We start from the raw sequence: 25,901 nt of genomic DNA on the forward strand, positions 1-25,901 counted from the left end.
AAACTGAGCATGTTGACATACTGTGTTTCTGTACCAACAAAATGGGAGGCAGACTGTTTGTTTTTCTCTAAGCCAAATAATAAAGTTTTTTATCTGCTTATAACTGGAGGTTTCACTTTTACGTAGAAAGTCTCAGATTTAATCTTTACGGTACAAATAACCCCAAAGACTGTACTGCTTATCTCACATTACAGTTCTCTTTCATCTATCTTTTACATTCTTGCAAGCTTTTGTTCCGTTTGCATGATTTTTCTTAATTTTCCTTTCCATCAGTTTTAGGGATAATAAAGGATGATTTAGAAGAAATATAAACATAATTATCATACTTTTCTCTGCAAGTGTCATGGTGTGATGTATTTACCAAGCATTGACATTAATGCTATGTTCCAGTTGAACTAGGAAGTGGGAAATTCCCAGTTGGAAGTGTGGACTGGAATGCCCCCTGAAGTCGTATTTACTTGTCGGACCGTCAGAGGAACTTGGAGTAGCTCGGGTTAGAAACTGCTACGTGCATCCACCGTTAAAGCTGTAACAATAGTGTTTATTAGCTGCTTGCTCCTCTTTATGTGTAATTAAATCAATCATACCGACACTACTGTGCAAGTTTCTATCTGTGGAAATGTTGTCATTTAGTTTTCGTGCACAAACTATCACGTATTGTGTTGTTATCGTCTGGTATTAGGTAACAAAACAAAGGTACTCATGGAGGTGTCCATCTTGCTTTTCTGATTTACAACTTAAACACACTCAACTCGGGTGTGATGTCATTCCTAGCTCTGAGGTAAATGGAACGTAGCATAAGCCAGGAACTACAGTTACTTATATGGCCACTTGAGGCTGGATCCTAAAGTGAGTTAACATCCATGTCGCTCCATGTTAAAATGTCTAACTGAACAGCATAAATAAACCCCTTTACAGTCTGGTATAAACATTGATTAGGTCTCTATAGTGCTCTATAATTCTTCCTCAACAACAACCTTTAGTGGGGGAAAGTCACCTTTAAAATGATTATCAGTAATCATCATCAAAAACCATTTGTGGTGTTAAAACAATGTTGTTACATATTTTGCACCATTCAATATTTACGTTGGCAGTGTTATAGAGCCAGAAACCCACTTTGAAAATTAAAACTGAAGCTTGTATTGCAGTGCAGTGTGTGTATTTATGTTATAAGCAGCGGTGTGTTAATGAAAAATAGAAACAAAAATGTATCCAACTACAGTGGGAAATGGCTTCAGCTCTAATGGCGCCACACTGAAAGAGAAATAAAGAGTCATTCACCTTTCATGCACTGCTTCCAAAGTCTTAAAAGGTTGCCTTAAAGGAACATCAGCCTTAAAGGCAGTCAGTAGGTAATTTTCAAAAACTAGCATGATTTTGAAAGTAGCCCCATCTTCACCAACCCCTACCCTCTGTTGTTCCCTCAAAAGCCACTCCCCTCACCTACATGCACGAGCGCCATCGGTCCAGGAGCAGATTTCAGTTCATGCTTTGTGGGATCGTGCATGCATGGGGTAGAGAGCAAGGGAGACAGTGAGGCCTGATTGGTTTAAAAAACGTGCACCAAGTGCCGACATTGGTCGAAGTTTTTACATGTTTACAACTGCTACAGATGACAAATTTTTTTAATTCAATTTCAGAGAACATGAATTATTAATTACTGTCAGGACCGAAAGACAATTGAACCCAAATCTTAAAAAGTGTATCTGGTGGAAATCACCTACCCTGCCTTTAAATCTGCTGTACAAAAAAAAACATCCATCAAGAGTAACGTAACATTGTTTTACAAAAGGCCTTGCTGTATTTGCCATTATGAGTCTGAATGAAATCCGACCTCCCATCCACATTGTCATTTACTTCAAACTTGACCATTCAGAGCTGCTGGAGCACTGTGCAGAAAGTCCTTTGAGAGAAGGCTTTCAGGTGAAGGTACAGCAGTTGGTTCAAATGGAGGTTTATTGTACATGCAGTTGATGCTCACCCACTGTATTTCTCCCACCTTGCTTTGTTCCTCAGGCAGAACCAATTATTGCAATTGAAAAGGAGGCAGGGGAAATTGGAGGAACATATCGGGAAAGGAATGCTGTTTCATTAGTTAGTGTAGAAATAATACATTACATGGTTCTTCAGTGTGAAAAACAGGCTCTCCAAATATCTGTTTCAGGAAGTGTGTGTGTGTGTGTGTGTGTGTGGGTGTGTGTGTGTGTGTGTGTGTGTGTGTGTGAGTGTGAGTGTGTGTGTTGCACACTAATGATTACCAACCCAGGCTGACAGACGGACAAGCTGTCAAAGGGGTTAAAGAGCACTTTGATTCTGCCTAATCCGTCCCTTCCTTCTGCCGTATGCTCGTTCGAATTGATTATTTGAAAGATCCGAGAACTGTAACATTTCCATATATTCCCTGTCTCTCAGCAGCTCAGTCCTGCTGGGCTCCTCTCTGACACCTGCCTTTCCTGACAGATTGTGTTATTCTGCATTCTAATTATAAGAAAGAAAGCTGTGTGTTATCCAGAGAACCGAAACCAACTGTGTATGTTTACAACTGAAGGCACAGTGGAGGTAGGAAGGAGTGCAGGGAAAGGGCATTAACATCCTACTGTGGTAAAGCAGGGTGCACATCATACTGACATTTATGCTTCAATAGAGGGAAAACACATTACAAGTGACATTCTGCACTTGTTTGATATCATCTGTTGGTATAAAACATCCTTTTTATGTGCCAATATAGGCTGCTAAACACTTTGCATCAGATAACTTATTTTGCAGAGCTTAGGTGGCTTCATGCAGTATCGAATTCCAATGCCATTAGATCATTTGTAACACTGACATGAAAATCAATTCCATGCTAACAGTGTAAACCTGTGATGATATATGTATGTTGGCTTCAAAGGGAAATGAACTGGACAGACTATGCAGGCCTTCACACTCATCACCTGTAAGAGGTGTTTTAACTGCTTATTTGTACTATGAAAGGCATTTATTCATTGGAACAAAATAAGGCTATGTAGTCCTAAAAGACGAGTAACAGAAAACATTGACGTTGTAGATCTCAGACTAACCACTAACAGATAGCATGGAATATGTTTTTGCTAGCAAGACTAATCTAACTGACGTTATCATTTGGATTTCAGAATTTCAATTTATTGATTACTTAAAGTCAAACTCTGCACAGGCAAGTTTGCAATCTGTTGGATAAATTCCTAGAAGAAGCAGAGCAGGGTTTTGAAGTCACAACTTCACAAACTAACAAGGTGCATGGAGCTTGAAGATGTCAAAAAGTTCCAGCAACACTTGTAGTTTAAAGATCAACTTTATAAGACTGACAGGTTACAGGTTTGCCCAGGAGGACCCTCATGAATGCTAAAAGCAGAAACGAGTCATAATAAAGTGAATATTTAAACTACATGTGTTGCTGGAGCTTTTCGCTCTTCTTTTGTGGTTTAACATTTCATTCAAAAGACATTCAGTTCCATCAGCTTCAGTCTAACTACTCTGTGCAAAACTTACTTCTTTGGTGGAGCTGTTTCTTTTTTTCTTGCTTCAAAGGTCACTGAAAGACGGCTTTCAGTAACTAGTGCTAATTTGGGCTAACTTTAGGCCTTCAGCCTTGCTCACCTATTCAGGAGCGCGTTTACTGCCAATTTTGATTTATTACCAGACCATTGTAGCCAATTGTTTGATCATAGGCTGTAAGGTGAGCGTGAATGCCATTTAGACGCACCATTAAATTGGCTTTTATAGTTACAGCAATCAATGCCTCAGTGTCCTTTTGATGGTCAGTTTGGCTCAATGTTTTTCTCATTTGATTTATGAACATATTGGCTGGTAAACTGGATAACTTGTTGCAATATGTCAACGTTTTCACAGTTGAACATTTATCTTAAGTCGTAGCTCATCTTGTTGAAGTTACAGGCTTTATACTGTATAACTTGTATTGTACAATGACCAAGGAGGGAGAGGAGCCCCTACTCAGACGGGAACTCTGGCTGCCCGCTTGGAGGACTATAGTCTCTGTACATGGGACCTGACCTAACTGCTAGACCACCAAAGCCCCATATTCTGTATTTAATTCTTACAATAAGACATATGTTGATCTGAGTGTGAATCAAATGGAACAATTATTTTTTATCCCCCCTAATTTATTGTTCTACATTGCTACATCGCTCCTTCCATTCTCAAGTTGAACCCTCGAAATCCCAAATGTTTTGAGAAGGTATCAAATGTCTTTTTACTCAGTATGGTGTATTAACTGTCTCCTTCTACTCACCAACACATCTTTCTGTCAGGCTGTGCTGTGGGCTGAATGGCTGATGTCGGCTATCAGCATCTCACCTTTGATGACAGTGAGGCTGCTTGAGGCAGCCGATGCCGGCGAAACTAGAGGTTACGACAGGAGAACACCCGCACAGAGTTTCACTCCTCTCAAGGGGTGTCACATATGTTGGCCTCACAAATTAAGAATTCATTTAAAAGTGCTGGTGCAAAAAAAACTCTCAGAAGCCATTAACATTTCTGTCTGAGAAAGAGTCTCTGGAGGCTGGGGGAAGAATAGGAGGGGGAAGCAGGCTCAATGATTATCTATTTTTAGCTGCTAAAAGTGTCCCCTAAGACAGGTATGTTTAAAAGCCTTGGGTAGATATAGATACTGGAATCATTTTCTTCTTCCAACCATTTACATTTTTTCCTCCATTTTGTTTTTTCAGCTGCTCCCCAGACACTTCTTCCTTGACTTTTTTTTATTGAATAATCGATTTTTAAGAGCTCATCTACAGTCCCCGCCGTGCGTTGGATTTAAATCAGATTTCAGACATTAATCAGATTTCTAGTGTGACTTATACCCTGGTGTGGTTAGCACGATGACCAGCCAATGTAAAACAGCTGCAGAGTTAAAGTTTAGTCTGATAATGAAGCCTTTTAATGCTTTTAGCTATTAATACGTTTTTCACTGTCAGTTCCACCCAGCCCTGATTTCTAATATGTAGGCTGCAGTGCCTGGTTGCTCAAAGTACTACAGGTGGGTTAGCAAATTAGTACAATAGAAACAAAAGTGTTTCCCCTGCTGTTATAATTTTGTAATTTCACTTATTTCATTTTAATGTGTAATGTACATGATGATGGATTATATATATTAGTGGCATCCTTCAGTGTTGAAGAATGAAGCAGATGGGATTCACATACAGTACATCTAACAAGCCTGTTTTAAACCAGATACTAACATGATTACATCCTGGTACAATAAACTGATTAGTTGTTGTCCTCATTGGCACACACTGACTGACAGGAACCAGAGTTTGTCCAGCTCTCAGTCTGGTGTAAGATTGTCTTAAAGTTAGGCAGAGACAGGGTTTCCAGATTGGCAGCTGCTGCTGATGAGCATCCAAAGCCCTTTGCAGTAACAGATGGCTGATGTCACTCAAGCTTTGTCCATTAATATTTACAGTCTATGATTTCCACTGCATTGCTGTAGATCCTCTTGAATGAAGGGGATGGTTATAAAATGTAATAAATTGATCATTTCTGGATTTTAGCCTCAAGTGTTGATCAGTCATTTTCAAAGGTTAAGGTGGGCTTCTACTTATTTAAAGACTTTACAGTCAGCATGGGAATGTTTAGTTTGAAAGTTACTAACCTCCAAAGTCTCATTATACACATTTTAAAGAGAAATGTAATGATTGACATTTTAGGCTGTAAACAACCGTGTAGGTTCAAGGTTCAAGGTTCAAGGTTCTTTATTTGTCAAATATGCCACATGTTAAACATACAGCACAGATGAAATTGCATTCCCCCCCCCCCCCCAGTGCAAACCTGCAGTGCATAAAAGAGCACTAAAGAAAAACTAGCAATACTGTACAACAAATAACTTAACTAAAGACATTTGGACAACAAATAACGAACAACAGACAACAAATAACTTAGCTAAAGACATTTGGACAACAAATAACGAACAACAGACAACAAATAACTTAACTAAAGACATTTGGACAACAAATAACGAACAACAGACAACAAATAACTTAACTAAAGACATTTGGACAACAAATAACGAACAACAGACAACAAATAACTTAACTAAAGACATTTGGACACCAAATAACGAACAACAGACAATAGACAGACAAGGGCACTTGTGAGTGTTACGCTTTGAGGTAGAATGTGGATAAATTACTATGAGGTAGATAATTTACAGTATTAACAATATAAACAGAGTGCAGATTAAAATACGAAGTTAAAGTGAGGTAGTGTGCAGTAGTGCAAATAGCAAATTACTATGAGGTAGATAAATTACAGTATTAACAATATAGACAGAGTGCAGATTAAAAATACGAGGTTAAAGTTAGGTAGTGTGCAATAGTGCAAGTGCAAGTAGCAAAATTACTATGAGGTAGATAGATTTCAGTATTAACAATATAAACAGAGTGCAGATTAAAGATACAACGTTAAAGTGAGGTAGTGTGCAATAGTGCAATAGCATAGTCAATACAGTTCAATAACGGCTGTGCAGAGTTTTTAGGGTGCGTGAATTATTGGAGCATGCGGGGGGTGGAGGAGGGGGGTGATGCCAGGTCCTGTAGGGGCAGACTGTGGCAGGATGAAGGGGGGGGGGGGGGATGGGGGGCAGAGGGGTGAGGGAGGGTAGTGATGGGGATGGAGGGCAGAGGGGGCAGAGGGATGAAGGAGGGTAGAGAACTGAGGGCAGAGGGTGGAGGAGGCGGAGGGGGGATGGGGGCAGGGGCAGGAAAGGGGATGAGTGGACGAAAGGGGGGGAGGGCAGGGAGGGAGTTGAGACTCCTGACAGCCTGGTGGAATAGACTGTTCTTGAGCCTGCTGGTTCGAGCACGGAGACTCCGCAGTCTCTTCCCAGATGGCAGCAGGCTGAAGAGGCTGTAGGACGGGTGGGTGGGGTCACCTGCAATCCTGGTGGCTTTGCGGGTGAGACGTGTGTTGTAAATGTCCAGAAGGGGGGGGGGGGGGGGAAGAGAGACACCAATGATCTTCTCAGCTACTCTCACGATGCGCTGCAGAGTCTTACGGCAGGACACGGTGCAGGCGCCGTACCACACGGTGATGCAGCTGGACAGGATGCTCTCAATGGTGCCCCTGTAGAACGTGTGCAGGATGGAGGATGGGGCTCTTGCTCTCCTCAGTTTGCGGAGGAAGTAAAGGCGCTGATTAGCTTTTTTGGCCAGTGATGCAGAGTTGAGGCTCCAGGACAGGTCTTCAGAGATGTGCACACCCAGGAACTTGGTGCTGCTCACCCTCTCCACTGCAGCACCGTCGATGGTAGAGGAGCATGCTGGGTGTGCGTTCTCCTGAAGTCCACAACAATCTCCTTCGTCTTCTCCACGTTCAGATGGAGATTATTGTCCTTGCACCACGAGGCCAGTCTGCTCACCTCACTCCTGTAGATTGACTCATCGTTGTTGTTGATGAGACCCACCACAGTCGTGTCGTCCGCAAACTTAACAAAGAGGTTGGAGCTGGAAGATGGGGCGCAGTCATGGGTCAGCAGAGTGAAGAGGAGGGGGCTCAGCACACATCCTTGGGGGGCCCCCGTGTTCATCATGATGGTGCTGGAGGTGTTGCTGCCGACCCGGACTGCCTGTGGTCTCCCTGTCAGGAAGTCCAGCAGCCAGTTGCACATGGAGGTGCTTAGGCCCAGGTTGTCCAGTTTGTGGATGAGCTGCTGCGGGATGATAGTGTTGAATGCTGAGCTGAAGTCGATGAACAGCATTCTGACGTGGGCGTCCTTGGTCTCCAGGTGGGTGAGGGCTGAGTGGAGGGCAGTGGAGATGGCGTCGTCAGTCGATCGGTTAGGCCGATATGCAAACTGGTAGGGGTCCAGGGTGGAGGGGAGGGCAGACTTGATGTGCTGCATGACCAGCCGCTCGAAGCACTTCATGAGGATGGGGGTTAGTGCGACCGGGCGGTAGTCATTGTAGCAGGATGGAGACGACTTCTTGGGGACCGGGATGATGGTGGTGGCTTTGAAGCATGTGGGGACAACAGCTTGGCTCAGTGACGTGTTGAAGATGTCGGTGAGGACATCTGTGAGCTCCTCAGCACAGTCTCTCAGGACACGACCTGGGATGTTGTCAGGACCTGGCGCTTTCCGTGCATTTGTTCTCTTGAGGGATCGCTTCACGCTATCCCGGGAAAGCGTCAGTACCTGGTCGCCAGGAGAAGGTGGCGTCTTCTGTGCTGGGGTGCTGTTGTCTGCCTCAAAACGAGCAAAGAAGTTGTTGAGGTTGTTTAGCAGAGAGGTGGAGCTGTCACAGGTCTGCGGAGGGGGCTTGTAGTCCGTGATGGTCTGGACCCCCCGCCACAGGTTCCTGGTGTCTCTGCTGTCGGTGAACCGGTCTGCGATCCTCCTGGAGTATTGCCTCCTGGCCAATCTGATGCCTCGTGACAGGTTGGCCCTGGCAGTCCTTAGGCCCACCGCGTCCCCAGCTCTGAAGGCAGTGTTCCTGGCCTTCAGGAGCCTGTGGACTTCACCTGTCAGCCATGGCTTCTGATTGGCCCGAATGGTGAAGGTCTTGGTTACCGTGACATCGTCCATGCACTTTTCCATGTAGGACGTGACGGTCTCTGTGTACTCCTGGAGGTCGGTGATGTTGTTGTTGGTGGCCGCCTGTTTAAACATGTGCCAGTCAGTGGTGGAGAAGCAGTCCTGGAGTGCTTCTGTGGACCCCTCAGGCCACACCCGTACCCGCTTCCTAACTGGTTTGGTGACTTTAACCAGTGGCCTGTATGCTGGCATTAGCATAACAGTGGTGTGGTCTGAGGCTCCGAGGTGGGGGAGGGGGAGGGCTTTGTAGGCCCCTTTGTTTACAGTGTAAACATTGTCCAGAATATTGTTACCTCTAGTGGGAAACTTGATGTGACCATGAAGTTGTGGAAGCACACTCTTGGGGTTTGCGTGGTTGAAATCCCCAGCCAGGATGAGAAAAGCATCAGGGTGTGCTGTCTGCTGCTCACTGATGTGTTTGTGGAGATAATTCAGAGCCTCACTCCTGTTGTTGGTGGAGCCAGGAGGGATGTAAATTGCTACCAGCAATATGGCACTAAATTCCCTCGGCAGGTAGAATGGCCGGCATTTAATAACCATAAACTCCACGACTGGTGAGCAGTGCTTACATACTACCACCGCGTCACGGCACCAGGCATCACTGATGTAAACACACAGACCCCCGCCGCGAGTTTTACCACCCTCGACGAGCACTCTGTCTGCCCGGTAGCATGTTAGCCCGGCTAGCTGAATAGCATGGTCCGGAACACTGTCATGAAGCCATGTTTCCACAAAAACAAAAACACAAGACTCACTCACAGTCCTGGAAGTTGTCCGGAGCAAGCGAATATAATCTAGTTTATTGTCCAGCGAGCGTACGTTGGCCAGAGTGATGGTCGGGATAGCCGGCCGGTGAGGGCTAGCCTCTAGCCTAGCCCGGATACCTCCACGCTTCCCCCTCTTCTGCTTCCTTGTATTCCGACAGTGGCGCTTCCACTGTGGGCTGGTTGCAGGAGTGGGGGTCGGTGATCGAGCAGGCCTCCGGAGCAGACCGCAGTCCCGTAGCTCTTCCGCTAGCACTGCATTAACCTCCGTATTTGTGGTTTTACCGATGTCAAGCAGAACCTCACGGGTGAATGTGCGCCTTGGGGTTAGTGGGGTTAGTGGACGCGACGAAGACAGACAATTACACACAGATAAACAGCCTAAAAAACATAAAAACGCAGGTTTGCCGGGAGAGAGAGGAGCCGCTGCGTGCACCCGCGCCGCCATCTTGGATCTTACTCCACATTACATTAGACTGCCTCCATCACCTACAGAGTCAGGATCCTCCTCCCCAGTGATACTTCACAATAAGACACAAGGTCTCTAAAACCTTCTGCAGTTCTGTCTCATCAACAGCAGAAAGCCTGCACAGCGAACAACTCCCCACTTTGTATCCACAGAGCTGTCAGCGGCAGCCACCGCAGGGGGAATAAAAAGATGAAAATGATTCATGTGACGTTATGTTGTGCTACTCTGTAAATCAGCCATAACAAGTAAACAAATTTATGTTTCTAACACAACACAGAATGTGACAAGTGGAGGAAAAATATGAGTGACGGATTTTATTTTTATCCTCTTTGTCCTTCAGGAGTGTGAAAGGGGGCTGATTTATGGCTCTGCCGTTGGTCTCGGTGAGGCCATATGCTTGTTGATATACTACAATTGGTGTGTGTGTGTGTGTGTGTGTGTGTGTGTGTGTGTGTGTGTGTGTGTGTGTGTTGCCAACTACTGGAGCACACAACCATACTCTGTTCTGGCCATTCAACCCAAACTGGCAGGCACAACAGTGATTGATGGAGGTCAGAGCTGTGTACAAATCAAAACAGACAGGAAAACATGTACACTGACACACAGACGTACACAAAGCACCTGCATATCCATACTTCCTCCAACACAGACCTATTCAGAAAAAAAGTGAAATGGCAAGGGGCTGGACATTAAATAGTTTTCTTGTTTGAATAAAAATAATAAACACAATGTTTTGTTTTGTTTTCTTTTATCCAGTTTGCTTCTTCTAAGTCTGCTCTGCTCAAACAGCCATGGATAAAACTTTGCATTCTTGTCTTTAACACACTCATATACATGATTGACTAAAATGTCAAATTATGAAGGTATATCACAGGCTGATGAATGACGTTTGGCATCGGTGCATTAACAACATGAAATATCATTTTATTCTTAAAGTTGTTTATTTGATACTTTATTCCTTTTCCATACTTACTACTGTAATAAATAGTTAAAGTGTAACACTGAGGTCTTTAAATGGGCAGATTACACCCACAGGCTGCAAGTCGAACAGGTCTGCTCTATTCACTCACATTCTCCTGCACTCTCCAGGAGTTTAATCTGAGCAATTCGCTCCTCTGCTATTTCCTTTCACGGTTTTTCACACTGCAGACAGCCCCAGAGACTGAACCGGACACTCAAGCTGGCCGTCAAATTTAAATCACTGTAAATGACCTGCCATCGCCATTCAACCTCAGAGCTGGAGGGAAGGGAACACTATTCTCTCTTACATTCCCATTTCTCAAACTTACAGTAGAGAGGGACTGACGTGCTGATATTCACTGCCCCCCACTGACTATGCTGAGAACTGCACCACGCTGTGCTGGCTGACAAAAGGTCTGCAATATGATTTATTTTGGACAAAGGCAGACAGAGAAAGCATGTGGTGTAATATCACTGCTCCTGAAGCGTTTGTGCAGGGCCTTCTACAAAATCGATTCCATCATTTCCACAATAAAATTATTCTTGAACCTTAAAAATGTTAACGGTTAATTAAAATGTATAATGAATAAAACATCAAATATAAAGTGATACCAGATACCAGAGGGATTTCCAGGTGGTCACCTTAGGCAGCATGGGCATCTGAATAAAAAATCGCAGGTACCAAGCATAAACTACGACTGACCACCTGCCCAGTCACAGGCTGAAGTTCAGACTCATTTAACAGGCTTTGAGACATTTCAATGTGTTTATACGTTTTTACCATGTTGAGTTATTCTAATTAAAATCCAGTACACATTATTATAACTTCTGTATGACACCTAAGTGTTAGTAAATATAATAAGTGGATATTTATGTGTACACATATTTCATGCCCCACCTATATTACCCCAGGAGAACCATCACTAAGTGTTGCGGAGAAGTTCCTGGAGTTGCAACACTGGAATAGGAAGCATATGATAATGTGTGAAAAATTCTCCGATGTAGTGGACCTTTCAGGACCTCGAGCAGCTGCCTCATGTTATGCTAATGATCAGCTATCTGTTAAACATATGATGATATAAGGAACCGTTATGCACACTTAAAGGCAAGTTACATTTTTTTCTCCAGATACACTTTTTTAAGTTTTTGGTTGAAATTGTCTTTCGGTCCTGACACTAATTAAGATCTTATGTGCTCTGAACAAGAAATGAAAACAAATCTGTCACCTGTAGCAGTTATAAACACATAAAAACTTTGACAAATGTCGGCACTTGACCACGTTTTATAAACAAATCAAGCCTCTCTAACCCATGCAAGCACGAGCCCACACACAAATCATGAGCTGAAATCCACTTCTGGACCAATGCCGCTCTGTATGTAAGTGAGGGGCGTGGCTTTTGAGGGAGCGACAGAGGGGAGAGGGTGGGTGAATACGGAGAAAAGAGAGGATGCTACTTTTAAAATCATGCCTAGTTTTAGAAAATTACCGACCCTGCCTTGAATGTTAATGTTTCCCAAGTGAAACAGAAATTGTTCTTTACCAACAGAGATTAACATGGTCAGGTCTAAATATCTTGGTTTTCTTCTTACATACATGTTTGATGAATCCCCATAACATTAGGTTTTGTAATATAAGAGATGCATGAGGCCCATGTTGGTATATGTACAGCTACTTATAAACTGAGGCAGCATCAAGCGGCACATGCATTAACTCATACCCTGGGGTAAGGCGGAAAAATGTGTGTGTGTGTGTGTGCGTTCTCATCATTAGCAGTTTAGGTAATTGGACTAAAGGTCGATGTTAACAAGATTGAGATTCAAATTCTTCCCTTCATAGAAATTTCACACAGACCGCAGGCCGAGGAGACAGACGAACACATACACTCATGTGACGCAATCACACAATCACTCACATGTTCCCGAAAAAAAGTGAGCTGACATTTCCATTCTGCAGTGCGAAGTTACCTTGCTCGTGACATTTTGCACCCAGTGCTTCAACCTCCCTCCTCTTCTCTCCTGCCACTGCGTCTCATTAATGCTGATGGCCAATTAACACAAGCAAGAATTACTAACCTTTTCCATTTCTCCTCCACAACACTAATGACCCCAGTGTCCTCCACTACTTATCTCTATCCCTTCTACCCAAAGACACAAGTGAGTTTATTACCACGCCTGGAGCCGGAGTTAATGCTGCAGCACTCATGAGGAGAGAGATGAATATAGTTGTGGTTTTTGTTTATTGTCTTAAAGGGCAACGCCACCTACGGAGGGCTTTCATGGAAAATTATATCCAGAGGTGAAGAACTCACCCATGTGGATTTGCAGCCTGCCTTTGTCTGATCATTTTCTTTCAATTTTATTTTCTTGTCTCGGATTTTTTGCAAAGGTGATGTAAAGGATATGCTGATACTATACTGTGTCAAGCAGGATGTGTCTTATTAGGAAGAAGTATTAAACACATTCCCAACATGCTCCCCCACTTTTCCCTTCTCCTGCATAAACACAGATAAGGGCAGGTGAGACATGCAGACAAGGAAAGGAAGATGTATACGAGACCAAGCGTGGAACACACTATCCATCACTTCCTCGATTAACATTTGATTAGGGTAGATGGTGGTCTGTATTGACATTTCATTAGTAGCAGAGTCAGTATAGCACCATGTCAGTTATGCTAATGACTTGGCTGCACTGGAGCAGTCACACACCACAAACTGGAGAACAGAGCTGGCCAGAGACTAATGAAAATGTCCTCCTCCACTTTATGTTGCTCTCTGCTGGGCTAAGACAGTTAGCGTTCATTTCTGCCTGAAGACAACGTATTGCACATCGATGCATTTACTGTATCAGAAGGCAATTAAGTTTTAAATAGATTGTCTAAATCTGCCATAGCTCATTTTGGCCACTGGCCATGGAGATGTGGAAACACTCTATAAACACAAAGGCAATGTATCATATCTGTCCTTTGGTGTTCATCAGATACATGTTCACACAATAATGTGTACTTTTAAAAACATGGACTGCAGGTTTGTAGTGTTTCTGCACTAATTCCAGCCCTGCAGGGTTTCTAAAGCTGCACCTTTAAACCACTAACCTATGTAAAGTTGTTAAATAATTTAGTATGACATCATCTTGATTTTTCAGCAAACTTTTTTTAAATAATGATTCATTCATTGTTTTATTTCCTAATTCTCTTATTCACTCTGTATTGCACACGTTAGTGGAGATTAGTTTGTCTGAATACAAATTCTAGCTTCTTTCAATATATGTTATATAGGCTATAAAAAACATAGTCTACTATTTTGTCGAACATGGCATGTCCTTAAGTCTGGAAGTCTCAGATGAAGATTATTACTCCACAGAAGGTTACATTGACTTTCGGAGATGTTAATTGTATTTGGCTAAACCCCAAAGGAACTTACTTAGTTGACTGAACAAACTCAAATCAGGAGTTCTGGAACCAAAACCTTCCAGCTTCCCAGCTCATGCTTCATCAACCTCGGAGCTCAGAGTTTGTTGAGCCTGATTTCAGACATGGGGCCCAGGACAGCAAGCCTATAGCATAAAATGCTAACACAGGGCTGGCTCAAACACACAAATGGACGTCAGCTTGTACAGCACTTTTCTAGTCCTCTGACTGCTCAAAGGTTTTTTACACTGTATGTCACACCCACCTTTACACCAACATTCTCAGAGGTAACTAATCCCATTCATGCGCATTCAAAAGTCACATTCATAATTTGGGGTTCAGTGTCTTGCACAAGGACAATTCGAACATGTGGAGGATCATGCAGGATCTGGGGGTCGAATCATCAACCTTGCGACTGAGAGGTGACGACTCTTCCAACAGAGCCACAGCCACCGCAAGTGTTGCCAAACCCCACCCTACTCTTGTGCTGGTTGGCTAGTGGCGTTGGTTAGGTTGAGAGCTGTGTTATTCACTTAGGCCTTCCATAGCTGAACTCTATTAACAGTCACTTAATAAACCACTTCCACCACGAAATCCAATGCGCACCCCCCCCCCCCCCCCCCCCCCCCCCCCCCACACACACACACACACACACACAGAGAGAGATCAGAGATCTGACAAGGTTAAGGATGCCCTACATTGGTCATTTAATTCATAGTTTTATTTTTAGTGTTTTATCAAAATAAATAAGCTATAGATTTGAAAAGGTTTGCAGAGAAAATTAGGTTGTCCACCACTAACTGGAACATTCACATATTCATCGACCTGCAAAGCGCTCACCATTTACCGCTTCATTTTAAACTTGTCAAGGGTGAAAATACCTTTAATTGCCTTATACGGAGAGCAATAAAACAGTGCAGATTATCTGGCCTGCACAATCAATGATAACAGTGTTTTCTCAGTGGAATAATGCATGAATAATAAGATGCAATCATAGCGAGATAAGGAAGAAGACATTTCGACAGGTGGAGATGAAAAAAAGTGATGGGTGCTGAGAGGAACTGAACAAAAAGTAGGAGGGGGTATGACCTTTAGTCTCAGCACCGACAGAGCAAGGATATTACCCAGCAGGCCCCACACTGAGCCGATCGATGTAGGTGCTGGGCTCAATCCGATCAATATCGCCCCTATGATAGTCCATACTAAACAGTGGCTTTTTAATGAGATACCAGCAGCAGTTTTTCACCTCGCCTCTCTAGTTTAAGTGCCTATCATTTCATTTCACTAAGATTTTAACCCCAGGCTCCTCTGAACCCTGGGGGCAGAAAATATGGCGGTTCAGTCCAGTTGCAGGCGACTCGAGGATGTAACATATTTGAATCCACATTATCTAAGAGCCTTTCTCATTCCTATATGCAACAATGCTGCATGCCAAACTCCCAAAAGGGCATTATGAGAATATGTGCATGCAATCATCCAAACTATGCAAGCAGATATGTGTGTATGTGCAGTTTGAATATTATGCAAAATACATTCTAGTGTTGCTCCTTTGAAAGTTGGTCTCTTCTCATTGAAATTATTCCGTTTCGAGCAGTGCACTTGGTTATATAAACACAGTTTTAAGTCCTGTGACATCTGACGCTAAGGAATCTGTCTGGCAATCGTCTAGCAACAGCTCCCCCATGTGGTGAAAAGTGTTCCTACTCCTGCCACTTCAGATCATTAACACGTCTCCTCGTTCGTATTCTGACGGAGAATACAGAGTTGACAGAGTTCCACCTTTTTTTTCCCGTATGTTAAAAGTTACACCTGAGACTGAAGCTAGTAAGAGGACCTTGGCTTACTGTCAGCCTCTGAAGGCAGATCACTTTCACAAAATGTCAACATTTGTCCAGACGACTGAACATTATTCAACCCAAAATGTCACATTTGCATTCTTTTGGTGAATCAATTCCCCCCGCAGCGCTCTGCTAAGATACATCTTTTTACCTTTAGGCTAGACATTTGAAGGGATAAGGCCCCTCGCCACGGCAACCACAGTGGATAGAATCTTTAGTAGACGAACATCCTTCTGCATTTATTATCTGCAATAAAAGTGAGCGAGCTGAGGTGACTGAAAATAAAAGTGGGTTTCACTTCACCTCCTGTTTCATTTATATTCAATTTCCTGCTTATATTCCTACAGTAGAGAAATGCTGTTGAGGGTAATTCTTCCACTTCATTTTGATCTGGATACTTTTGGAAAATTCAACACATCGCTGGGACATATAAGCATTGATATAAATCATCATCGGTTTAGAACCCCATCCTGATAGTGTCTGTGTTATAATAAAAAGTTATAATTTCTTCAACTCTTGCCCTAAATGTCTTCCCAATAATTTCTAACAAGGCACATCCTTAACATCATCACTTTTTTCTAACCATGACCTTCATGATGATAACCAGGCAATTTTCAACAGTACACACTAATGTAAATGTAACAATGCTATCAAACAAAGAAAAGAAAAAGTTGAAGAATCATTAGCATACGTTAATGACAAGGTATGAAACTCTATCAGACAAGTTCCTCACTGACACGCAAGTTATGTTTCTTCAGCCACGTCTGTTCGTTCAGTTTCTGAATAAACCTTGAATCACAAAGTCCTTGAGAAGGATGGATTGTTGGGTACTTACCTCATTCTTCCTGGTCTCTCTCCGGCACCCCTGGCATGACCTGGATAAGGTCTGATCACGCTGCCCTGCCCTGGGAAAGAGGAAGCCATTAACAGTCCCGTGAGAAGGACACATTCAAATAGGAAACCATACAGAATAAACACAGAGTGAGCACACCGTCGCGTTCCCATGACCCAAAATGACTGCATGTGTGTTTGTGTGTGTGTGTGTGTGTGTGTGTGTGTGTTCAGTGTCAGCCAGATAACCTCGAGTGTTGTGTGTTTGACCCTGCATGAGGGAAGACTACAGCTGACATCTTAGAAATAACTGTGTAGAAGATTCAGACTTTTGGATGATCATGATGATGAACACACCTGAGTAACAAAACATAAACAACTTTGTCCATCTTTTGAGAATATAAAAGTTGTAGTTACTGAAAGTTTTAACGTCAAAGCTCAAACACACAAGGAGAAAAACACACACACACATATATATATATATGGATATATATATATATATATATATATATATATATATAGTGTGAGAGACATGGCAGCAATTTACACTTATTTGAATCAGATAATCTGTGAAACCTGATGTGGAAAAGCAGTGAAAGATAACCGTCCCAAAATCTCACAGACCAGGTTTGAATTTTCAAAGAAATTTTTTTATCCCTATTAAAATGCTCTTATTAAATTGTATTGACAAGCCTTTTTTTTGTCTGCTCAAAGTGAAAGCCGACTCATGCTTCCTTCACTGTCTCATGCTCAAGATGTGAGTTCAAAGCCCTCCTCCGCCCACTGTGAGGCAGCAGAGATCCAGAACTGAACACACACCACCCATACAGTCCTGAGGGCTGTCTGCGCCTGGAGCCAAGCATATCATAAACACACTCAGTATTTCTTGATATATTGCAGGCCAAACCATATTTAATCAAAGCCAAAATGCAGCTAAATAAAACACTTCATACCAAAGGCTGCAGGACGGTGCTGATATATCGCTGTAATGCTCCGAGTCTACATACGCAGTGCATAAAATGACCATTTCTATCAAAAGAAAAATACACACTTTGTCCAAATCTTACACTCAGACTTTGATTTACAGCCATACCTCGGAGCCATAACAGGTTGCTTTTCATTATTTCATGAAGATTTACTATGTGAACCATTTCAGCTCAAATTGAAGTCATTCCAGTTCACCATGTTGCCTCCGAAACGGGCAATCAGAGCGAGCTTTGCACCAAACAGGTCACTGACTGGACCACGGCGACCTGAGTCTTGTATACATTACGTATACATAAAGTAGATGTGTGGTTTGACAAAGGTGGAGGGTGCTGCGAGCTAAAGGGTTGGGGGTTGTTCAGTGGAGGCTTAGGATATAATGTGAGGAGCCAAGGGTTGAGAGCGAGGAAGACAAGGACGGGCCTGCCTCTTTGGAAACAAAATAATTAGAGACACGCAGGGAAACAACGAGAAAACAAAAGAGGCAATCGCATTAATACATCCGTATGGTGGTGTAAAATAGAGGCATTTGCATGTCTAAAGCAGATCCAAAGCTTTGTTTGATTAACAAAGTATGTAAGAGGAACACTTCTTTACAGTGCTCTTTAATTCCTGACAAAACCTCCGAACAGAGCGTAGGCGAGGACACATTGATCGAGGCTTCACAGGCTCAGTGATGGATATAATAGCATGGCTATCTTTATAGGCCTGATGTTCATGTGAGTGTGTGTGCACGCATGTTCTTATATTCCTGCGTGCCAACTTGTGTGTCCCAGCTTCTTTATATGTGCACGCGTGGTTGCAAGTCTTGTGTGTGTGTGTGTGTGTGTGTGTGTGTGTGTGTGTGTGTGTGTGTATCAAGGGGGTGGGGGTTGTCACTGAAAGCATGGTGCAGATTAAAAAGGGGGAGTGTGGAAGGGGAGTAATGACAAGAAAGAGGGAGCCGAGGGGTTCCCAAGGCAACCTGCTGCTCCCTGGCCCTTGCGAGCTGGCGTGGGGGGCCCTGTCTCATCTCGTGTTGTGCCTGAGCACCTGCACACTGTTTGCACAGGCAACAGTGATTATTTTGATGATCTCTTGGCTTGCTGTAAGCCCACATAGCAGGCCACCAGGTCCACTGATCTAACATCTCTCCTTTAGATGTCATTCATTTATTCAGCTGGAAATGTGCTGAGGATGTGCCGTATATGCAGCGAAAGAATGACCAAGCCCAGGAGTAGAGAAACAATCAGAGCAGAAACCTGAACATACACACAAAGCCTGATGGTTGCAACATGCTCCACAAAGCCTTAAGCATTGGATCCCTGATGATCTGGTACAGCCGAGTGTTTAAACTCCCATCAAAGAGGATCTCAATGGGAACTTGGCACTGAGTCACGTTGGAGGAAACCAGAGTTTTAATATCATTTAGTCAGTTACAGTAAAAAGTGAAAACATCAAACTGTTGAAATGAATCAGTGTGTTTCTGCTTAAAATGTAATTCAACAAAAAAAAAATCCATTAAAAAAACAGTACAGCAGTTATTTTGAATTACAAAGGACAGTTTGCACTGTTTGGTGTGGACTTATACTGTCTATCAGAGTGTTTACCTGTTAACCTCTATGACACTAGAATACTGGTGTTTGAAATTTAGAACTGAGATGAAAAGTCGTCTCGATTTAGCTGCTAAATGCTCCATTAGTAAAACATGTTCACCTGCCAGCTTGAGCAGGAGCTGACGTTTTGGTTGTTGGCTTGTTGTTGGCTATAATCAGCTCCTCTGTGCTGTAAATGAGACGAATAAGAGCCATGTGACTGGATGAAACCCGTAGAGTTCTGAGAAAACTGCTTGATGAATCTCAAACTGTTCAAACATGGCATACAGTAGGTTGTAAACACGACTGTTTTATCATACATAGTGGTTTGATCCATTAATAAAATAATGATTTGGTCATTTTATTTGCAATGAAAATGTGAAATACTCGTGAGAATTGGCCTTTATGATTATGAGCAGAGCTTAGTACCTACACACGTACAGTCACACACACTTTACCCCTCCTGAAGACCTCTGCATTTCCTGTTAGTCTCAATAATGAAGAACAAGCAACCTCACTTCCTGGTTCTCAGGCTGGCGAGGAAGGAACCTCAGTCTGGTCACACGGTGCTTGCCCTTTACCTCCACCACTCCCTCCCTCTCTTTATTCTTTACACTTCTCTCTCTCTCTCTCTCTCTCTCTCTCGTTCACTTTTTCCTCTTTACTCCTTTATCCCTCTTATGTCATTGACTTTTTTTCTCTCGCCCTTGTATCCCTTCGCCTCCCACACAAGCCCATACAGATTTCTAAACTGGAAAAATAGAAAAACAACTACGTCTTATAGGAGAAGCCCCCCCCCCCCCAACTCAAAAACAAAGACACAAAGTTTTGTCAATGGACGCAGGATGTTCCCCAGATCGAAGGATATTTTTACATGTCACTGACACGGTTTGACAGCAAAAAACACAGCTTCTATATTTGCAGGCTGTGTTTATCTCCTGGTGTGGAGGGAGGATGTGGAAGTTGTATTTAAAAGGACAGCAATGGAGAATTTGGAACAGGAAAGGACTAAATCAAGTGATAATAAGAGGTGGCAGAGATAGAAAGCGAAAGAAAAAGACCGAAACATACAATTTTTCAATTCACTGTTGCGGTGAAGTGCAGAGAAAGTGATCTTCCGTGCGCTCTGCTACTAAAAATGGCCACTCAACACCCCAAAACCTCTGTATAAATCATTCATTCAGGCCTCCAGGGCACCATACGGGAACTTGCTGATGCAGTTCAGGAACAAGTGCCGACAAAGTAGCGCTCCGTGTGGTTACGTGTCCCCATAGACGTGTTATAGCATCATTGTCTGGCTGTGAGCGCCGTGCTCTTTGCTCGTGCTCCCCATGGCGTGTCCCATTAGTGGTCTCTCGCAGGCCACAACTCATTCACGGCATGAGCCAAAATACTGCATTATTAATCAGCCCTGCTTGTTTACCCTGTGTGATCAACCTTCAAAGCAAAAGCCGTATGATATGGAGAAAAAAAAAAATGGTGCTCTGGTTACGGGCAAACAATGGTGGCATTTAATATGGGTCACGGTTACTAGGCAACCACAAGCGGAGTGGACTGGTGTTGGATTACTGATCGTTTCATAATTAATTACAGATTATGAATAATTGATTGAGAAGTGTTGGGTAATTTACAGTTGTGTGTAAATGGGAGCCACTCCACTGCCTTACCCTCGGTGTGTACATACAGATGTTATGCATTTATGCACACAACTATCTTCTGTAGTGGTGTGAACTGGGGAGGCTATTTACAGTACAAATTCCATTTTAAAGGTTTCCTTGAGAACGTCTTCCTGTCTCTATTATGCAGAGTAAGTATCCTTCTACATTTTCTTCTTATCATCATTTATCAAAAATACAGAAACACTCACCTGCAGCTTGTGGCTTATTTCAAGTTTCACACGTACAGTATGTCAGGAGGAAAATTCACCCAGTTTCTATTTGTTACTTTTTTTATACATAATGTAAGGTTTTGACAGGTCACAGTTGCTCTGGATGTTGGCATCGTAGTGTCAATGATTGGCAGTGGAGAGGGGTTTAGAGAAGTGTGTGTATTAACAGAAAGAGCAAGAGAGAGCGAGAGAGAGAGAGAGAGAGAGCGAGAGAGTTAGGAAGAGCCGCAAACGAAGAGAAGAGGATGTAGGTGAGAGGTAGATAAGCGGTGCGTAGGAGTTTGAGTGGGCCGAAGAGTGAGGCAGAGAGAGGGAGGGATGGAGCTGAAAGCAGATCTGGACAAAAAGACCAGCCAGGAGAGAAAAGTGTCGTTTTTTTTCCTCATTTCATGCCGAATCAAAAATAAAAATTGAGCTTTAAGAGAAAAACAAAAACTAACAAACAGTGTTTACAACTGTTAGACATTTTGCACATACATATAAGTTAAATATCAAACATTTAGTTTAGTTTTTATCCTGGTATAAGTGATTGACCTTGCATAATTTTGACTAAGATGCTGTTCTGAAGGAGACCAGTAGGGGTCAATGACCAACACAAAGTCTAGGTAAACAGAATGCAAAACCCCAGTGTGTGAAGAGGAGAGATAAGACATGACACAGAACAAGGAACACACTCCTTCAAGCTACTTGTGTTTTTTTTCTTTTTATAGTTTTCTTTCCCCTGGGGCTTCAATCTGTTACTATGGAAACACAAGGTAGACACCAAGATATGTCAGAAATATGTTTTGACGTTGGCATGATGTGTGAGGAGAACTGCACAAGGCTCAGAACAAAGCTGAGAAGAAGGCTGTGTAAAAATCCAACAGAGCCTCAGTAGCACATCGGATCGAATGCACTGCTCAGGTATTAAAGTATTATATGTGTCTCCCTATAGAAAAGCTGTCATACCTTGTAGTTTATAGTTTTGACATAACAAGCGGCTGTGGTTGTGTAAAAGTAGTGACATCGGTTTTTTTTTCTTCTTCTGAATCAACACAGAACACAAACTTAGGAATGTCATCAAACAGGTAAGAAAAAGAGGAGAGAAAGGAATAGGGGGTGGTTTTAGGACGTTACGGTCAGAAATGGACACCAGTAGATGTGTTATGAGCGGGAGATGCATAAAGGGAAGGAGGGAAAGAAGAGGGCTGTTAAAAGAAAAGGAAGGTGAAAGGAGAGGTCGGTTACTGCAGTATCATTTTCCTCCTAAGACCCCACCATCACTACTTCTAACCCAGAACTCTCCCTCCTCATACAAACACACACTTTGTGTACCTATGACAAGGTGGGGCTGATGGAAAAATGGTTGACGCAAGATGAGCTACACAGGTCAGTACCGGGTAACACGGTGCACCCTTCTGGGGTGAACTTTTCATACCTGTAGCTCACTTAAAGAGAAGATACAAAGGTATTCATGAAGATTCAGCTGAAGAAAAAAAAGAAAAAAGGAAACGACTTCAACCAGTTGTTTAGGGATAATATATGTTTGTAGCGACATAGGTTTAGTTACAACACAGAGGTAAAGCTGCCAAGGGTCAAAGCCCCAACATAAAATAGCCACCAGCCACACAGATGGACTGCAGGCCTGCTGTCATGTCCGCTGTGTCTGTTTACTAGCAAGGCTTAGACTCTGGCCTTATGTGCTAATAGAGTACACAGTTCAGACAGCCAATCAATCACCATATAGAAATAGTTTAAGACTATGGGTAAACGCCTGTAATGTAGAGAGGATCAGGCCTAGAAGTGTCATTTAGGAGTTTGTTTTACAGATGTTTACACAGTCACACTTGCTCATGCTTTTTTTTTTTTTTTTAAATCCCCGATAATGTCCTAATTTGTTATGGGAGCGTTCTGCATAGAAAGGAGAAGAAGGATGACTCCGCCTTTACCACCGAGTGGCTGTGTTTATCTCTAATGGGCAGGCTTGCCGAGTCCATGTGTGTGTGTGTGTGTGTGTGTGTGTGCAACTCCAACATCCTGCATCCTACTCGCTCATCTACTTTTACAACCTATTAATTAGAGCGCTGCTATCACAGAGCCCATGGCAATCACTCGCTCTGTCTCACTTTGGAAGACACATTTCTCACCCTTTAACTCAATGAAGAGGCCTTTTTTTTTTCTGTTTTATTTCAGTGATTTCATGAATTCCAACATATCCAAAGACTCTCATGAAACCAACGAGGTGTACATTCACGAAGGACTCTGTGACTCTTGTTTTCTTTTTCTCTTCCCTCTCTTCCTCTTCCTTTTATTCTGTCTTTTTTTTTATTACTTTCACACAAAGGTTTAAAGTTAACTCCATGACTACGACAGGTTTACTGGCAAAGTCAGGAAGGATATACCTGAATAAACATGCACTGTGTACATGCGTGTGAGTAGGCGCACGTGCACACGTAGCCCAGACGCTCCTGCAGTCCATACAGAGTGACTTTTGCAGCTTGCGTACAGTGCTGCGTGTGTTGGTGTCTGCTCGTACGTGAATGCCCACGCATGTCTGTGCTATGAGACAGGTTGTGATTTAGCAAAGAGAACATGGAGGCTCATGAAGGGGCAGGGCCCAGGGGAGCAATCAGTCTGAACCCGCTGTTCACGGGATGTGCCCTCGAAAGAGACCCAATGTCATTCTGACAAAAACACACACACACCCTGTCAAACAAACAGCAGGGGCGATGGATGGATGGAGACTGGGAAGGGAGAGCAATAAAAAAAAAAAAACACGGAAAATAGAATGATAACCACCAGAAGTTCACGCTTGAACCCTTGCTGGGTGCTAAGAGCAAACAGATAATGATATTAGGGATGGAGGTGTGTTCGATGTTAGCCATACTGAAAACACGTCACAAGTCCAATGACTTTTCTGCATTAATTTGAGTTCAACTTTGAGGAAAAGGAGCGTGTTTACCGTCACACAATGCAGACCCCCTTCCTTTTCAAATGATTGTGCACGGTGTGAAGTACCAGCAGAGCAGCAGCAGCAGCAGCAGCAGCAGTGTAAAAAGCAGGCTTTGGTGGCAGCTGAGGATAACGTGACAGCTTTAAAACGATTCAATTTGCTGCTGTCACTCTCACAAATCTCTCTTTTTTATCACCGATGAGCGCCAGCACAACTATAAAGCCAACATCTGTGAAACATCCACCCTCCTCTGACAGCCTGCAATGATAAATGAATCACATGCTGGAGGAAGTATGAAGTAGAAGGAATCAGCTCTGTTATGAACAGATATTTATAACATGTGGACAGCAGGCTCTAATTTACTCTTCACAGTGTTTTCTGGACAGTTGCTCTGCATGAGTCCCCCCCCCCCCCCCCCCCCCCACCCCCCACCCCCCACTGCATCCTAATCACTGAGACTTCCTAATGGATATCCTCTTGTCTCTGCTCTCTGATCCTCTACAGCCCCTCTGGGATGAGGCCTTGTGTGTCTGCAAGCGCGTGTGCAAGTGTTTGTGTATGCTGCATTACTATACAGTAGGTAGGCATGCACTGAAACTGAATAGGATTCTATTTGACTCTTTATCCTCGGGACTGTTCATTACGGGGTGTGCTGTATGACCTATAGTGACCTGGTTGCTCTAACTGATGTTTGACTATTTATGGTGATCCGTCAAGTGTGGCAGTTCACGTACACATGGGCTCATCCAAAACATAAATTATGAGAAAACAACTTTTTTTCCCCCTAATCATCTTCATTTTAAGAAATAATATAACGTGAATTCATACAACAATGCATTGCTATTTTACTGCACTAAATAACACTGTAACATACTCAAAGTATTAAATACAGTGTATGGTATTTGATCCTACTTTAAATACTATGACATGCTTTTTTAAACTATACCTTGTTTGTCCATACCATGCTATGATAAACTATATGCTATGCATTAGTACAGCAACTACAATACACTACAATACCTAAATGAATGCTCTACTAATGTTGTCAACAGTTTGCATACATCATACTACTCAGCACCACTTATAAAACGATTTCTGTTATTGTTGTTGATCGTCAGAAGCAAAAAAAACCTACTGATTATTCAAAAACGACGTCAGTTCTTCGTTCATCTTTTGAACAGCTGCCAGGAGCTGTTAAGACAAGTATTACCACTTCTTTGTTTCATTTAGACGGTGTGCAGCAGTTTTCTGGCATTCTTGGAAATGACCCAGTAATATGTGCCGACGACTTGTATGTTTGTTGCCCTCGTATTGAAGAAGGTCTCAACATCGTTTCTCTTCTATAAAAATCTTTTCAATGCTGAGAAAATCTAGTATCATAGCAACGCTATGCTACATATTATTCCCCTGTATGTAAGCTAACCCCGTTTATAAAAATATGTAGCATGTATTTCTGTTCTTGCATTATAATAAAGCATATATCATTAAAACACTTGTCTGGTGGATTTTCAGAAAAAGATTAATTGTGTTTATCTGATTAACGTTGAAATATTGGCAGTGGCTTTATGGCTTTAAATAACAAATTAAAGAGAAGTACTTCTTGTGTTAGATAGCATTAAAAAATACAGGTAGTGAAGCCATGCCACCTTATTTACCTGTTTTCATGGATAAGTTGTGGATGAAATCATT

General features: G+C 42.8%; 1 long non-coding RNA gene across 1 annotated transcript in view; it reads right to left on the minus strand.

Annotated features, from left to right (window-relative positions):
* The window catches only part of LOC306839350, a 94,740-nt gene that overhangs the window by 18,066 nt on the left and 50,773 nt on the right, over positions 1 to 25,901 (minus strand). Inside the window, exon 2 of the long non-coding RNA XR_013781184.1 lies at positions 16,839 to 16,908. This is a non-coding gene — a long non-coding RNA (uncharacterized lncRNA). The remainder of the gene's footprint in view (positions 1 to 16,838; positions 16,909 to 25,901) is intronic.

Source organism: Symphodus melops, assembly GCF_947650265.1.
Source record: "Symphodus melops genome assembly, chromosome: 1".
Lineage (NCBI taxonomy): Eukaryota > Metazoa > Chordata > Actinopteri > Labriformes > Labridae > Symphodus > Symphodus melops.